The sequence below is a fragment of the Dendrobates tinctorius genome, unplaced genomic scaffold, assembly GCF_039654945.1.
Source record: "Dendrobates tinctorius isolate UK_male_01 unplaced genomic scaffold, ASM3965494v1 ptg000048l, whole genome shotgun sequence".
Classification (NCBI taxonomy): domain Eukaryota; kingdom Metazoa; phylum Chordata; class Amphibia; order Anura; family Dendrobatidae; genus Dendrobates; species Dendrobates tinctorius.
The window spans coordinates 7,287,501-7,305,000 of record NW_027361716.1 but is presented as its reverse complement, the minus strand read 5'-3'; the positions used below and the strand labels follow the sequence as shown (position 1 = coordinate 7,305,000).

Genomic DNA, 17,500 nt, shown 5'->3' with positions numbered 1-17,500 from the left:
TTTTTCCAAGTAACAGATACAGCAATCTTTTTACTAGCCACTTTTCATCAACATTTCAAACTGTCCTAGCTGTGATATCATGGAAATGTTGGTAAATTTGTGGAATGAAAGGTTATAAGATATCAATTTACCATTGTGTATGATTGCAGATTTGCACTGCAGCTTTGGAGCCTGTTTTCGCCATCGTTCACGATTTCATATGCTTTATTCAGCACAACAAGCCGCAGCCACGACTGTGTCATGGTTGGTTCCATGGTGTAATGGTTAGCACTCTGGACTTTGAATCCTGTTATCCGAATTCAAATATCAGTGGAACCTGGGCACACATTTCAAATTTTCCATCTGCACTCAGATCGACGATGCCCAATGTTTATGATGAAACAAGCAATTTAAAATACACATAATAAAAGACAAAAAAGGGTTCAAGGATTCATGGAAAACCATTGTCAAAGCTGTCAATCAAGTAGGATTAGCAAAAATTAAAATTGTCTATGTCATACCAAGCAATCTCATACTCTGTGACTTGAGTCAATATTCACATAACACTCTTTCCAAGTGGGTGAATCTGACAAGGATTTGAAGCCAAAATGGCTTCAGGAAGTGTTTTTGATTTTTCTCTAAGCCATCTTTTCTTGTGTTTTCCAGAATTTCCTAAAGTGCCTTATAAACATTTTTGGTGGTGTTTTTCTAAAAATTCTTTTCGGCGTCTTTTGAATGTGTTTTGTGGCTTTTTTTGTAGCACACAAAAGTCAATCAGGACCCTTTATAGGGTCTTTCGAACCTTAAACTTGACTTGTATTATAGGTATGGAGCTGTTCAAAGTGAAAAACAGCTGAAGATTGATATGGTAATTTCAGTTAACCGCTGGACATTTTTGGAAACTTGAGATGGTTAATAGATGCTCCAAAGCCTGATCAAATGAACATCAAGTCTTTTTTACTTGGAAATGATTAAGTTCAGTCTTCTCAGCATTTTCGGATTATTTTTACGGATGTTTTTGGAGCTGACTGACTCCAAATCCACATTATGAAGAGGGAAAAGCTTTAAACTGTGAATGGTTCCCATGGATGATGAATTTAAATCAGATTTTTGCATTTTACTGAGACCTTGTATTTTCTTTTCATTTTCTGAGATGTCTTCCAGAGGGTTGATCACTGAGCTTGATCATGGAGCTATTAGAAAACGTGTGTGAAACTCATAACAGCTTGACGTCCGAGTAGTTGTGGCCGAGTGGATAAAGCGATGGACTAGAAATCCATTGGTGTCTCACCGTGCAGGTTCAAATCCTGCCGACTACATCCATGTTTCAAAAACTTTTTGACCTTTTATCTTTGTTGTTCTATTTGCATGTTTACTAGTCTATTCCCCATGACAGTGATCTGTGATGGAGCGAGTTTCTAGGACCAAACTGACTTTATCTTTGACTGTTCTTTAGATAATCTTTTCTGGAGCAACATTACATGTGCGACTTGCCGCTAATCAAAAGAAGCACCGTGGGTGCCATCAGGTAAGAGGTTTTTCTCTTGATCTTGTCCAGCAGCCACAGACCGCTGTCCTGGCTAATGGACTGGGACATGCACTTTGATTTGCACAAACCTTAAATTATCTCTCAGATGAAGCCTTTTACCACGCAATGCTAATCTTTATCAGCTACTGGATGAACAGTTTTCTAACAGTATAAGTTTTGCAATTTATTTTTTTCATACTTTTTCCAAGTAACAGATACAGCAATCTTTTTACTAGCCACTTTTCATCAACATTTCAAACTGTCCTAGCTGTGATATCATGGAAATGTTGGTAAATTTGTGGAATTAAAGGTTATAAGATATCAATTTACCATTGTGTATGATTGCAGATTTGCACTGCAGCTTTGGAGCCTGTTTTCGCCATCGTTCACGATTTCATATGCTTTATTCAGCACAACAAGCCGCAGCCATGCCTGTGTAATGGTTGGTTCCATGGTGTAATGGTTAGCACTCTGGACTTTGAATCCTGTTATCTGAATTCAAATCTCAGTGGAACCTGGGCACACATTTCGATTTTTCCATCTGCACTCATATCGACGATGCCCAATGTTTATGATGAAACAAGCAATTTAAAATACACATAATAAAAGACAAAAAAAGAGTTCAAGGATTCATGGAATACCATCGTCAAAGCAGTAGGATTAGCAAAAATTAAAATTGTCTATGTCATACCAAACAATCTCATACTCTGTGAATAGCGTCAATATTCACATAACACTCTTTCCAAGTGTTTAATCTGACAAGGATTTGAAGCCAAAATGGCTGCAGGAAGTGTTTTCGATTTTTCTCTAAGCCATCTTTTCATGTGTTTTCCAGAATTTCCTAAAGTGCCTTATAAACATTTTTGGTGGTGTTTTTCTAAAAATTCTTTTCGGCGTCTTTTGAATGTGTTTTGTGGCTTTTTTTGTAGCACACAAAAGTCAATCAGGACCCTTTATAGGGTCTTTCGAACCTTACCCTTGACTTGTATTATAGGTATGGAGCTGTTCAAAGTGAAAAACAGCTGAAGATTGATATGGTAATTTCAGTTAACTGCTGGACATTTTTTGGAAACTTCAGATGGTTAATAGACGCTCCAAAGCCTGATCAAATGAACATCAAGTCTTTTTTACTTGGAAATGATTATGTTCAGTCTTCTCAGCATTTTCGGATTATTTTTAAGGACGTTTTTGGAGCTGACTGACTCCAAATCCACATTATGAAGAGGGAAAAGCTTTAAACTGTGAATGGTTCCCATTGATGATGACTTTAAATCAGATTTTTGTATTTTACTGAGACCTTGTATTTTCTTTTCATTTTCTGAGATGTCTTCCAGAGGGTTGATCACTGAGTGTGATCATGGTGCAATAACTTGGTGCAATAGTTTTCTAATAAGAAAACATGTGTGAAGCTCATAACAGATTGACATCCGAGTAGTCGTGGCCGAGTGGTTAAGGCGATGGACTTGAAATCCATTGGGGTCTCCCCGCGCAGGTTCAAATCCTGCCGACTACGTCTATGTTTCAATAACCTTTTATCTTTTTTGTTCAATTTGCATGTTTACTAGTCTATTCCCCATGACAGTGATCTGTGATGGAGCGAGTTTCTAGGACCAAACTGACTTTATCTTTGACTGTTCTTTAGATAATCTATTCTGGAGCAACATTACATGTGCGACTTGTCGCCAATCAAAAGAAACACCGTGGGTGCCATCAGGTAAGAGGTTTTTCTCTTGATCTTGTCCAGCAGCCACAGACCGCTGTCCTGGCTAATGGACTGGGACATGCACTTTGATTTGCACAAACCTTAAATTATCTCTCAGATGAAGCCTTTTACCATGCAATGCTAATCTTTATCGACTACTGGATGAACAGTTTTCTAACAGTATAAGTTTTGCAATTTATTTTTTTCACACTTTTTCCAAGTAACAGATACAGCAATCTTTTTACTAGCCACTTTTCATCAACATTTCAAACTGCGCTAGCTGTGATATCGTGGAAATGTTGGTAAATTTGTGGAATGAAAGGTTATAAGATATCAATTTACCATTGTGTATGATTGCAGATTTGCACTGCAGCTTTGGAGCCTGTTTTCACCATCGTTCACGATTTCATATGCTTTATTCAGCAAAACAAGCCACAGCCATGATTGTGTCATGGTTGGTTCCATGGTGTAATGGTTAGCACTCTGGACTTTGGATCCAGTGATCTGAGTTGAAATCTCAGTAGAACCTGCGCACACATTTTGATTTTTCCATCTGCACTCAGATCGACGATGCCCAATGTTTATGATGAAACAAGCAATTTAAAATACACATAATAAAAGACAAAAAAAGAGTTCAAGGATTCATGGTCAAACCTGTCAATATCACTCATTGTCTATGTCATACCAAGCAATCTCATACTCTGTGGCTTGAGTCAATATTCACATAACACTCTTTCCAAGTGGGTGAATCTGACAAGGATTTGAAGCCAAAATGGCTTCAGGAAGTGTTTTTGATTTTTCTCTAAGCCATCTTTTCTTGTGTTTTCCAGAATTTCCTAAAGTGCCTTATAAACATTTTTGGTGGTGTTTTTCTAAATATTCTTTTCGGCGTCTTTTGAATGTGTTTTGTGGCTTTTTTTGTAGCACACAAAAGTCAATCAGGACCCTTTATAGGGTCTTTCGAACCTTACCGTTGACTTGTAGTATAGGTATGGAGCTGTTCAAAGTGAAAAACAGCTCAAGATTGATATGGTAATTTCAGTTAACCGCTGGACATTTTTGGAAACTTGAGATGGTTAATAGACGCTCCAAAGCCTGATCAAATGAACATCAAGTCTTTTTTACTTGGAAATGATTATGTTCAGTCTTCTCAGCATTTTCGTATTATTTTCAAGGATGTTTTTGGAGATGACTGACTCCAAATCCACATTATGAAGAGGGAAAAGCATTAAACTGTGAATGGTTCCCATTGATGATGACTTTAAATCAGATTTTTGCATTTTACTGAGACCTTGTATTTTCTTTTCTTTTTCTGAGATGTCTTCCAGAGGGTTGATCACTGAGCTTGATCATGGTGCTATTAGAAAACGTGTGTGAAACTCATAACAGCTTGACGTCTGAGTAGTCGTGGCCGAGTGGTTGAGGCGATGGGCTAAAAATCCATTGGGGTCTCCCCGCGCAGGTGCAAATCCTGCCGACTACGTCTATGTTTAAAATAACTTTTTGACCTTTTATCTTTGTTGTTCAATTTGCATGTTTACTACTCTATTCCCCATGACAGTGATCTGTGATGGAGCGAGTTTCTAGGACCAAACTGACTTTATATTTGACTGTTCTTTAGATAATCTATTCTGGAGCAACATTACTTGTGCGACTTGCCGCTAATCAAAAGAAGTATCGTGGGTGCCATCAGGTAAGAGGTTTTTCTCTTGATCTTGTCCAGCAGCCACAGACCGCTGTCCTGGCTAATGGACTGGGACATGCACTTTGATTTGCACAAACCTTAAATTATCTCTCAGATGAAGCCTTTTACCATGCAATGCTAATCTTTATCGACTACTGGATGAACAGTTTTCTAACAGTATAAGTTTTGCAATTTATTTTTTTCACACTTTTTCCAAGTAACAGATACAGCAATCTTTTTACTAGCCACTTTTCATCAACATTTCAAACTGTCCTAGCTGTGATATCATGGAAATGTTGGTAAATTTGTGGAATGAAAGGTTATAAGATATCAATTTACCATTGTGTATGATTGCAGATTTGCACTGCAGCTTTGGAGCCTGTTTTCGCCATCGTTCACGATTTCATATGCTTTATTCAGCACAACAAGCCGCAGCCATGACTATGTCATGGTTGGTTCCATGGTGTAATGGTTAGCACTCTGGACTTTGAATACAGTGATCTGAGTTCAAATCTCAGTGGAACCTGGGCACACATTTCGATTTTTCCATCTGCACTCAGATCGACGATGCCCAATGTTTATGATGAAACAAGCAATTTTTAAATCCACATAATAAAAGACAAAAAAAGAGTTCACATAATAAAAGACAAAAAAAGAGTTCAAGGATTCATGGTCAAAGCTGTCAATATCACTCATTGTCTATGTCATACCAAGCAATCTCATACTCTGTGACTTGAGTCAATATTCACATAACACTCTTTCCAAGTGGGTGAATCTGACAAGGATTTGGCTTCAGGAAGTGTTATTGATTTTTCTCTAAGCCATCTTTTCTTGTGTTTTCCAGAATTTTCTAAAGTGCCTTATAAACATTTTTGGTGGTGTTTTTCTAAAAATTCTTTTCGGCGTCTTTTGAATGTGTTTTGTGGCTTCTTTTGTAGCACACAAAAGTCAATCAGGACCCTTTATAGGGTCTTTCGAACCTTACCGTTGACTTGTATTATAGGTATGGAGCTGTTCAAAGTGAAAAACATCTGAAGATTGATATGGTAATTTCAGTTAACCGCTGGACATTTTTGGAAACTTGAGATGGTTAATAGATGCTCCAAAGCCTGATCAAATGAACATCAAGTCTTTTTTACTTGGAAATGATTATGTTCAGTCTTCTCAGCATTTTCGGATTATTTTTAAGGATGTTTTTGGAGCTGACTGACTCCAAATCCACATTATGAAGAGGGAAAAGCTTTAAACTGTGAATGGTTCCCATTGATGATGACTTTAAATCAGATTTTTGCATTTTACTGAGACCTTGTATTTTCTTTTCATTTTCTGAGATGTCTTCCAGAGGGTTGATCACTGAGCGTGATCATGGTGCAATAACTTGGTGCAATAGTTTTCTAATAAGAAAACATGTGTGAAGCTCAAAACAGCTTGACATCCGAGTAGTCGTGGCCGAGTGGTAAAGGCGATCGACTTGAAGTTCATTGGGGTCTCCCCGCGCAGGTTCAAATCCTGCCGACTACGTCTATGTTTCAATAACTTTTTGACCTTTTATCTTTGTTGTTCAATTTGCATGTTTACTAGTCTATTCCCCATGACAGTGATCTGTGATGGAGCGAGTTTCTAGGACCAAACTGACTTTATCTTTGACTGTTCTTTAGATAATCTATTCTGGAGCAACATTACATGTGCGACTTGCTGCTAATCAAAAGAAGCACCGTGGGTGCCATCAGGTAAGAGGTTTTTCTCTCGATCTTGTCCAGCAGCCACAGACCGCTGTCCTGGCTAATGGACTGGGACATGCACTTTGATTTGCGCAAACCTTAAATTATCTCTCAGATGAAGCATTTTACCATGCAATGCTAATCTTTATCGACTACTGGATGAACAGTTTTCTAACAGTATAAGTTTTGCAATTTATTTTTTTCACACTTTTTCCAAGTAACAGATACAGCATTCTTTTTACTAGCCACTTTTCATCAACATTTCAAACTGCGCTAGCTGTGATATCGTGGAAATGTTGGTAAATTTGTGGAATGAAAGTTTATAAGATATCAATTTACCATTGTGTATGATTGCAGATTTGCACTGCAGCTTTGGAGCCTGTTTTCGCCATCGTTCACGATTTCATATGCTTTATTCAGCAAAACAAGCCGCAGCCATGACTGTGTCATTGTTGGTTCCATGGTGTAATGGTTAGCCCTCTAGACTTTGAATCCAGTGATCTGAGTTCAAATCTCAGTAGAACCTGGGCACACATTTTGATTTTTCCATCTGCACTCAGATCGACGATGCCCAATGTTTATGATGAAACAAGCAATTTAAAATCCACATAATAAAAGACAAAAAAAGAGTTCAAGGATTCATGGAATACCATGGTCAAAGCTGTCAATCAAGTAGGATTAGCAAAAATTAAAATTGTCTATGTCACTCATTGTCTATGTCATACCAAGCAATCTCATACTCTGTGACTTGAGTCAATATTCACATAACACTCTTTCCAAGTGGGTGAATCTGACAAGGATTTGAAGCCAAAATGGCTTCAGGAAGTGTTTTTGATTTTTCTCTAAGCCATCTTTTCTTGTGTTTTCCAGAATTTCCTAAAGTGCCTTATAAACATTTTTGGTGGTGTTTTTCTAAAAATTCTTTTCGGCGTCTTTTGTGGCTTTTTTTGTAGCACTCAAAAGTCAATCAGGACCCTTTATAGGGTCTTTCGAACCTTACCGTTGACTTGTAGTATAGGTATGGAGCTGTTCAAAGTGAAAAACAGCTGAAGATTGATATGGTAATTTCAGTTAACCGCTGGACATTTTTGGAAACTTGACATGGTTAATAGACTCTCCAAAGCCTGATCAAATGAACATCAAGTCTTTTTTACTTGGAAATTATTATGTTCAGTCTTCTCAGCATTTTCGGATTATTTTTAAGGATGTTTTTGGAGCTGACTGACTCCAAATCCACATTATGAAAGGGAAAAGCTTTAAACTGTGAATGGTTCCCATTGATGATGACTTTAAATCAGATTTTTGCATTTTACTGAGACCTTGTATTTTCTTTTCATTTTCTGAGATGTCTTCCAGAGGGTTGATCACTGAGCTTGGCCATGGTGCTATTAGAAAACGTGTGTGAAACTCTTAACAGCTTGATGTCCAAATAGTCGTGGCCGAGTGGTTAAGGTGATGGGCAAGAAATCCATTGGGGTCTCCCCGCGCAGGTGCAAATCCTGCCGACTACATCAATGTTTCAATAACTTTTTGACCTTTTATCTTTGTTGTTCAATTTGCATGTTTACTAGTCTATTCCCCATGACAGTGATCTGTGATGGAGCGAGTTTCTCGGACCAAACTGACTTTATCTTCGACTGTTCTTTAGATAATCTATTCTGGAGCAACATTACATGTGCGACTTGCCGCTAATCAAAAGAAGCACCGTGGGTGCCATCAGGTAAGAGGTTTTTCTCTTGATCTTGTCCAGCAGCCACAGACCGCTGTCCTGGCTAATGGACTGGGACATGCACTTTGATTTGCACAAACCTTAAATTATCTCTCAGATGAAGCCTTTTACCACGCAATGCTAATCTTTATCGACTACTGGATGAACAGTTTTCTAACAGTATAAGTTTTGCAATTTATTTTTTTCACACTTTTTCCAAGTAACAGATACAGCAATCTTTTTACTAGCCACTTTTCATCAACATTTCAAACTGTCCTAGCTGTGATATCGTGGAAATGTTGGTAAATTTGTGGAATGAAAGGTTATAAGATATCAATTTACCATTGTGTATGAATTCAGATTTGCACTGCAGCTTTGGAGCCTGTTTTTGCCATCGTTCACGATTTCATATGCTTTATTCAGCACAACAAGCCGCAGCCATGTCTGAGGCATGGTTGGATCCATGGTGTAATGGTTAGCACTCTGGACTTTGAATCCAGTGATCTGAGTTCAAATCTCAGTGGAACCTGGGCACACATTTCGATTTTTCCATCTGCACTCAGATCGACGATGCCCAATGTTTAAGATGAAACAAGCAATTTAAAATCCACATTATAAAAGACAAAAAAAATATCAAGGATTCAAGGATTGACTCAAAGCTGTCAATCAAGTAGGATTAGCAAAAATTAAAATTGTCTATATCACTCATTTTCTATGTCACTCATTGTCTATGTCATACCAAGCAATCTCATACTCTGTGACTTGAGTCAATATTCACATAACACTCTTTCCAAGTGGGTGAATCTGACAAGGATTTGAAGCCAAAATGGCTTCAGGAAGTGTTTTTGATTTTTCTCTAAGACATCTTTTCTTGTGTTTTCCAGAATTTCCTAAAGTGCCTTATAAACATTTTTGGTGGTGTTTTTCTAAAAATTCTTTTCGGCGTCTTTTGAATGTGTTTTGTGGCTTTTTTTGTAGCACACAAAAGTCATTCAGGACCCTTTATAGGGTCTTTCGAAACTTACCATTGACTTGTAGTATAGGTATGGAGCTGTTCAAAGTGAAAAACAGCTGAAGATTGATATGGTAATTTCAGTTCTAATTTCAGAGCTGACTGACTCCAAATCCACATTATGAAGAGGGAAAAGCTTTAAACTGTGAATGGTTCCCATTGATGATGACTTTAAATCAGATTTTTGCATTTTACTGAGACCTTGTATTTTCTTTTCATTTTCTGAGATGTCTTCCAGAGGGTTGATCACTGAGCTTGATCATGGTGCTATTAGAAAACATGTGTGAAACTCAAAACAGCTTGACTTCCGAGTAGTCGTGGCCGAGTGGTTAAGGCGATGGACTAGAAATCTATTGGGGTCTTCCCGCGCAGGTTCAAATCCTGCTGACTACGTCTATGTTTCAAAAACTTTTTGACCTTTTATCTTTGTTGTTCAATTTGCATGTTTACTAGTCTATTCCCCATGACAGTGATCTGTGATGGAGCGAGTTTCTAGGACCAAACTGACTTTATCTTTGACTGTTCTTTAGATAATCTATTCTGGAGCAACATTACATGTGCGACTTGCCGCTAATCAAAAGAAGCACCGTGGGTGCCATCAGGTAAGAGGTTTTTCTCTTGATCTTGTCCAGCAGCCACAGACCGCTGTCCTGGCTAATGGACTGGGACATGCACTTTGATTTGCACAAACCTTAAATTATCTCTCAGTTGAAGCCTTTTACCATGCAATGCTAATCTTTATCAACTACTGGATGAACAGTTTTCTAACAGTATAAGTTTTGCAATTTATTTTTTTCACACTTTTTCCAAGTAACAGATACAGCAATCTTTTTACTAGCCACTTTTCATCAACATTTCAAACTGTCCTAGATGTGATATCGTGGAAATGTTGGTAAATTTGTGGAATGAAAGGTTATAAGATATCAATTTACCATTGTGTATGATTGCAGATTTGCACTGCAGCTTTGGAGCCTGTTTTCGCCATCGTTCACGATTTCATATGCTTTATTCAGCACAACAAGCCGCAGCCATGACTGTGTAATGGTTGGTTCCATGGTGTAATGGTTGGTTCCATGGTGTAATGGTTAGCACTCTGGACTTTGAATCCTGTGATCTGAATTCAAATCTCAGTGCAACCTGGGCACACATTTCGATTTTTCCATCTGCACTCAGATCGACGATGCCCAATGTTTATGATGAAACAAGCAATTTAAAATCCACATAATAAAAGACAAAAAAAGATTTCAAGGATTCATGGAATACCATGGTCAAAGCTGTCAATCAAGTAGGATTAGCAAAAATTAAAATTGTCTATGTCACTCATTGTCTATGTCATACCAAGCAATCTCATACTCTGTGACTTGAGTCAATATTCACATAACACTCTTTCCAAGTGGGTGAATCTGACAAGGATTTGAAGCCAAAATGGCTTCAGGAAGTGTTTTTGATTTTTCTCTAAGCCATCTTTTCTTGTGTTTTCCAGAATTTCCTAAAGTGCCTTATAAACATTTTTGGTGGTGTTTTTCTAAAAATTCTTTTCGGCGTCTTTTGAATGTGTTTTGTGGCTTTTTTTGTAGCACACAAAAGTCAATCAGGACCCTTTATAGGGTCTTTCGAACCTTACCGTTGACTTGTAGTATAGGTATGGAGCTGTTCAAAGTGAAAAACATCTGAAGATTGATATGGTAATTTCAGTTAACCGCTGGACATTTTTGGAAACTTGACATGGTTAATATACGCTCCAAAGCCTGATCAAATGAACACCAAGTCTTTTTTACTTGGAAATGATTATTTTCAGTCTTCTCAGCATTTTCGGATTATTTTTAAGGATGTTTTTGGAGCTGACTGACTCCAAATCCACATTATGAAGAGGGAAAAGCTTTAAACTGTGAATGGTTCCCATTGATGATGACTTTAAATCAGATTTTTGCATTTTACTGAGATCTTGTATTTTCTTTTCATTTTCTGAGATGTCTTCCAGAGGGTTGATCACTGAGCTTGATCATGGTGCTATTAGAAAACGTGTGTGAAACTCATAACAGCTTGACGTCTGAGTAGTCGTGGCGGAGTGGTTAAGGCGATGGACTAGATATCCATTGGGGTCTCCCCGCGCAGGTTCAAATCCTGCCGATTATGTCTATGTTTCAATATTTTTTTGACCTTTTATCTTTGTTGTTCAATTTGCATGTTTACTAGTCTATTCCCCATGACAGTGATCTGTGATGGAGCGAGTTTCCTCGACCAAACTGACTTTATCTTTGACTGTTCTTTAGATAATCTATTCTGTAGCAACATTACATGTGCTACTTGCCGCTAATCAAAAGAAGCACCGTGGGTGCCATCAGGTAAGAGGATTTTCTCTTGATCTTGTCCAGCAGCCACAGACCGCTGTCCTGGCTAATGGACTGGGACATGCACTTTGATTTGCACAAACCTTAAATTATCTCTCAGATGAAGCCTTTTACCATGCAATGCTAATCTTTATCGACTACTGGATGAACAGTTTTCTAACAGTATAAGTTTTGCAATTTATTTTTTTCACACTTTTTCCAAGTAACAGATACAGCAATCTTTTCACTAGCCACTTTTCATCAACATTTCAAACTGCGCTAGCTGTGATATCGTGGAAATGTTGGTAAATTTGTGGAATGAAAGGTTATAAGATATCAATTTACCATTGTGTATGAATGCAGATTTGCACTGCAGCTTTGGAGCCTGTTTTCGCCATCGTTCACGATTTCATATGCTTTATTCAGCACAACAAGCCGCAGCCATGTCTGAGGCATGGTTGGTTCCATGATGTTATGGTTAGCACTCTTGACTTTGAATCCAGTGATCTGAGTTCAAATCTCAGTGGAACCTGGGCACACATTTCAATTTTTCCATCTGCACTCAGATCGACGATGCCCAATGTTTAAGATGAAACAAGCAATTTAAAATCCACATAATAAAAGACAAAAAAAAGTTCAAGGATTCATGGAATACCAAGGTCAAAGCAGTCAATCAAGTAGGATTAGCAAAAATTAAAATTGTCTATATCACTCATTTTCTATGTCACTCATTGTCTATGTCATACCAAGCAATCTCATACTCTGTGACTTGAGTCAATATTCACATAACACTCTTTCCAAGTGGGTGAATCTGACAAGGATTTGAAGCCAAAATGGCTTCAGGAAGTGTTTTTGATTTTTCTCTAAGACATCTTTTCTTGTGTTTTCCAGAATTTCCTAAAGTGCCTTATAAACATTTTTGGTGGTGTTTTTCTAAAAATTCTTTTCGGCGTCTTTTGAATGTGTTTTGTGGCTTTTTTTGTAGAGCACCAAAGTCAATCAGGACCCTTTATAGGGTCTTTCGAACCTTACCGTTGACGTGTAGTATAGGTATGGAGCTGTTCAAAGTGAAAAACAGCTAAAGATTGATATGGTAATTTCAGTTCTAATTTCAGAGCTGACTGACTCCAAATCCACATTATGAAGAGGGAAAAGCTTTAAACTGTGAATGGTTCCCATTGATGATGACTTTAAATCAGATTTTTGCATTTTACTGAGACCTTGTATTTTCTTTTCATTTTCTGAGATGTCTTCCAGAGGGTTGATCACTGAGCTTGATCATGGTGCTATTAGAAAACGTGTGTGAAACTCATAACAGCTTGAAGTCCGAGTAGTCGTGTCCGAGTGGTTAAGGCGATGGGCAAGAAATCCATTGGGGTCTCCCCGCGCAGGTGCAAATCCTGCCGACTACGTCTATGTTTCAATAACTTTTTGACCTTTTATCTCTGTTGTTCAATTTGCATGTTTACTAGTCTATTCCCCATGACAGTGATCTGTGATGGAGCGAGTTTCTTGGACCAAACTGACTTTATCTTTGACTGTTCTTTAGATAATCTATTCTGGAGCAACATTACATGTGCGACTTGCCGCTAATCAAAAGAAGCACCGTGGGTGCCATCAGGTAAGAGGTTTTTCTCTTGATCTTGTCCAGCAGCCACAGACCTCTGTCCTGGCTAATGGACTGGGACATGCACTTTGATTTGCACAAACCTTAAATTATCTCTCAGATGAAGCCTTTTACCATGCAATACTAATCTTTATCAAATACTGGATGAACAGTTTTCTAACAGTATAAGTTTTGCAATTTATTTTTTTCACACTTTTTCCAAGTAACAGATACAGCAATCTTTTTACTAGCCACTTTTCATCAACATTTCAAACTGTCCTAGCTGTGATATCGTGGAAATGTTGGTAAACTTGTGGAATGAAAGGTTATAAAATATCAATTTACCATTGTGTATGATTGCAGATTTGCACTGCAGCTTTGGAGCCTGTTTTCGCCATCGTTCACGATTTCATATGCTTTATTCAGCACAACAAGCCACAGCCATGACTGTGTAATGGTTGGTTCCATTGTGTAATGGTTAGCACTCTTGACTTTGAATCCAGTGATCTGAGTTCAAATCTCAGTGGAACCTGGGCACACATTTCAATTTTTCCATCTGCACTCAGATCGACGATGCCCAATGTTTAAGATGAAACAAGCAATTTAAAATCCACATAATAAAAGACAAAAAAAAGTTCAAGGATTCATGGAATACCAAGGTCAAAGCAGTCAATCAAGTAGGATTAGCAAAAATTAAAATTGTCTATATCACTCATTTTCTATGTCACTCATTGTCTATGTCATACCAAGCAATCTCATACTCTGTGACTTGAGTCAATATTCACATAACACTCTTTCCAAGTGGGTGAATCTGACAAGGATTTGAAGCCAAAATGGCTTCAGGAAGTGTTTTTGATTTTTCTCTAAGACATCTTTTCTTGTGTTTTCCAGAATTTCCTAAAGTGCCTTATAAACATTTTTGGTGGTGTTTTTCTAAAAATTCTTTTCGGCGTCTTTTGAATGTGTTTTGTGGCTTTTTTTGTAGCGCACCAAAGTCAATCAGGACCCTTTATAGGGTCTTTCGAACCTTACCGTTGACGTGTAGTATAGGTATGGAGCTGTTCAAAGTGAAAAACAGCTAAAGATTGATATGGTAATTTCAGTTCTAATTTCAGAGCTGACTGACTCCAAATCCACATTATGAAGAGGGAAAAGCTTTAAACTGTGAATGGTTCCCATTGATGATGACTTTAAATCAGATTTTTGCATTTTACTGAGACCTTGTATTTTCTTTTCATTTTCTGAGATGTCTTCCAGAGGGTTGATCACTGAGCTTGATCATGGTGCTATTAGAAAACGTGTGTGAAACTCATAACAGCTTGAAGTCCGAGTAGTCGTGTCCGAGTGGTTAAGGCGATGGGCAAGAAATCCATTGGGGTCTCCCCGCGCAGGTGCAAATCCTGCCGACTACGTCTATGTTTCAATAACTTTTTGACCTTTTATCTCTGTTGTTCAATTTGCATGTTTACTAGTCTATTCCCCATGACAGTGATCTGTGATGGAGCGAGTTTCTTGGACCAAACTGACTTTATCTTTGACTGTTCTTTAGATAATCTATTCTGGAGCAACATTACATGTGCGACTTGCCGCTAATCAAAAGAAGCACCGTGGGTGCCATCAGGTAAGAGGTTTTTCTCTTGATCTTGTCCAGCAGCCACAGACCTCTGTCCTGGCTAATGGACTGGGACATGCACTTTGATTTGCACAAACCTTAAATTATCTCTCAGATGAAGCCTTTTACCATGCAATACTAATCTTTATCAAATACTGGATGAACAGTTTTCTAACAGTATAAGTTTTGCAATTTATTTTTTTCACACTTTTTCCAAGTAACAGATACAGCAATCTTTTTACTAGCCACTTTTCATCAACATTTCAAACTGTCCTAGCTGTGATATCGTGGAAATGTTGGTAAACTTGTGGAATGAAAGGTTATAAAATATCAATTTACCATTGTGTATGATTGCAGATTTGCACTGCAGCTTTGGAGCCTGTTTTCGCCATCGTTCACGATTTCATATGCTTTATTCAGCACAACAAGCCACAGCCATGACTGTGTAATGGTTGGTTCCATTGTGTAATGGTTAGCACTCTGGACTTTGAATTCTGTGATCTGAGTTCAAATCTCAGTGGAACCTGGGCACACATTTCGATTTTTCCATCTGCACTCAGATCGACGATGCCCAATGTTTATGATGAAACAAGCAATTTAAAATCCACATAATAAAAGACAAAAAAAGAGTTCAAGGATTCATGGAACACCAAAGCTGTCAATCAAGTAGGATTAGCAAAAATTAAAATTGTCTATGTCACTCATTGTCTATGTCATACCAAGCAATCTCATACTCTGTGACTTGAGTTAATATTCACATAACACTCTTTCCAAGTGGGTGAATCTGACAAGGATTTGAAGCCAAAATGGCTTCAGGAAGTGTTTTGGATTTTTCTCTAAGCCATCTTTTCTTGTGTTTTCCAGAATTTCCTAAAGTGTCTTATAAACATTTTTGGTGGTGTTTTTCTAAAAATTCTTTTCGGCGTCTTTTGAATGTGTTTTGTGGCTTTTTTTGTAGCACACAAAAGTCAATCAGGACCCTTTATAGGGTCTTTCGAACCTTACCGTTGACTTGTAGTATAGGTATGGAGCTGTTCAAAGTGAAAAACATCTGAAGATTGATATGGTAATTTCAGTTAACCGCTGGACATTTTTGGAAACTTGACATGGTTAATAGACGCTCCAAAGACTGATCAAATGAACACCAAGTCTTTTTTACTTGGAAATGATTATTTTCAGTCTTCTCAGCATTTTCGGATTATTTTTAAGGATGTTTTTGGAGCTGACTGACTCCAAATCCACATTATGAAGAGGGAAAAGCTTTAAACTGTGAATGGTTCCCATTGATGATGACTTTAAATCAGATTTTTGCATTTTACTGAGACCTTGTATTTTCTTTTCATTTTCTGAGATGTCTTCCAGAGGGTTGATCACTGAGCTTGATCATGGTGCTATTAGAAAACGTGTGTGAAACTCATAACAGCTTGACGTCCGAGTAGTCGTGGCCGAGTGGTTAAGGCGATGGACTTGAAATCCATTGGGGTCTCCCCACGCAGGTTCAAATCTATGTTTCAATATCTTTTTGACCTTTTATCTTTGTTCAATTTGCATGTTTACTAGTCTATTCCCCATGACAGTGATCTGTGATGGAGCGAGTTTCCAGGACCAAACTGACTTTATCTTTGACTGTTCTTTAGATAATCTATTCTGTAGCAACATTACATGTGCTACTTGCCGCTAATCAAAAGAAGCACCGTGGGTGCCATCAGGTAAGAGGTTTTTCTCTTGATCTTGTCCAGCAGCCACAGACCGCTGTCCTGGCTAATGGACTGGGACATGCACTTTGATTTGCACAAACCTTAAATTATCTCTCAGATGAAGCCTTTTACCATGCAATGCTAATCTTTATCAACTACTGGATGAACAGTTTTCTAACAGTATAAGTTTTGCAATTTATTTTTTTCACACTTTTTCCAAGTAACAGATACAGCAATCTTTTTACTAGCCACTTTTCATCAACATTTCAAACTGTCCTAGCTGTGATATCGTGGAAATGTTGGTAAATTTGTGGAATGAAAGGTTATAAGATATCAATTTACCATTGTGTATGATTGCAGATTTGCACTGCAGCTTTGGAGCCTGTTTTCGCCATCGTTCACGATTTCATATGCTTTACTCAGCACAACAAGCCGCAGCCATGACTGTGTAATGGATGGTTCCATGGTGTAATGGTTAGCACTCTTGACTTTGAATCCTGTTAGCTGAATTCAAATCTCGTTGGAACCTGGGCACACATTTCAATTTTTCCATCTGCTCTCAGATCGACGATGCCCAATGTTTATGATGAAACAAGCAATTTAAAATCCACATAATAAAAGACAAAAAAAGAGTTCAAGGATTCATGGAATACCATGGTCAAAGCTGTCAATCAAGTAGGATTAGCAAAAATTAAAATTGTCTATGTCACTCATTGTCTATGTCATACCAAGCAATCTCATACTCTGTGACTTGAGTCAATATTCACATAACACTCTTTCCAAGTGGGTGAATCTGACAAGGATTGGAAGCCAAAATGGCGTCAGGAAGTGTTTTTGATTTTTCTCTAAGCCATCTTTTCTTGTGTTTTCCAGAATTTCCTAAAGTGCCTTATAAACATTTTTGGTGGTGTTTTTCTAAAA

General features: G+C 37.9%; 7 non-coding genes across 7 annotated transcripts; all 7 read left to right on the top strand.

Moving 5' to 3' along the window:
* The first annotated feature begins 1,216 nt into the window (after window positions 1–1,216).
* Window positions 1,217–1,298, top strand: TRNAS-AGA (transfer RNA serine (anticodon AGA)). The gene has a single exon. It is a non-coding gene; the product is annotated as a tRNA-Ser (tRNA).
* A 1,640-nt stretch (window positions 1,299–2,938) lies between these two features.
* Window positions 2,939–3,020, top strand: TRNAS-UGA (transfer RNA serine (anticodon UGA)). Its single transcript has one exon. It is a non-coding gene; the product is annotated as a tRNA-Ser (tRNA).
* Window positions 3,021–4,610: 1,590 nt separating this feature from the next.
* On the top strand, window positions 4,611–4,692 carry TRNAF-AAA (transfer RNA phenylalanine (anticodon AAA)). Its single transcript has one exon. It is a non-coding gene; the product is annotated as a tRNA-Phe (tRNA).
* Window positions 4,693–5,347: 655 nt separating this feature from the next.
* Window positions 5,348–5,419, top strand: TRNAQ-UUG (transfer RNA glutamine (anticodon UUG)). The gene has a single exon. It is a non-coding gene; the product is annotated as a tRNA-Gln (tRNA).
* Window positions 5,420–6,332: 913 nt separating this feature from the next.
* Window positions 6,333–6,414, top strand: TRNAS-UGA (transfer RNA serine (anticodon UGA)). The gene has a single exon. It is a non-coding gene; the product is annotated as a tRNA-Ser (tRNA).
* Window positions 6,415–8,775: 2,361 nt separating this feature from the next.
* Window positions 8,776–8,851, top strand: TRNAQ-UUG (transfer RNA glutamine (anticodon UUG)). The gene has a single exon. It is a non-coding gene; the product is annotated as a tRNA-Gln (tRNA).
* Window positions 8,852–9,645: 794 nt separating this feature from the next.
* Window positions 9,646–9,727, top strand: TRNAS-AGA (transfer RNA serine (anticodon AGA)). Its single transcript has one exon. It is a non-coding gene; the product is annotated as a tRNA-Ser (tRNA).
* Window positions 9,728–17,500: the final 7,773 nt, after the last annotated feature.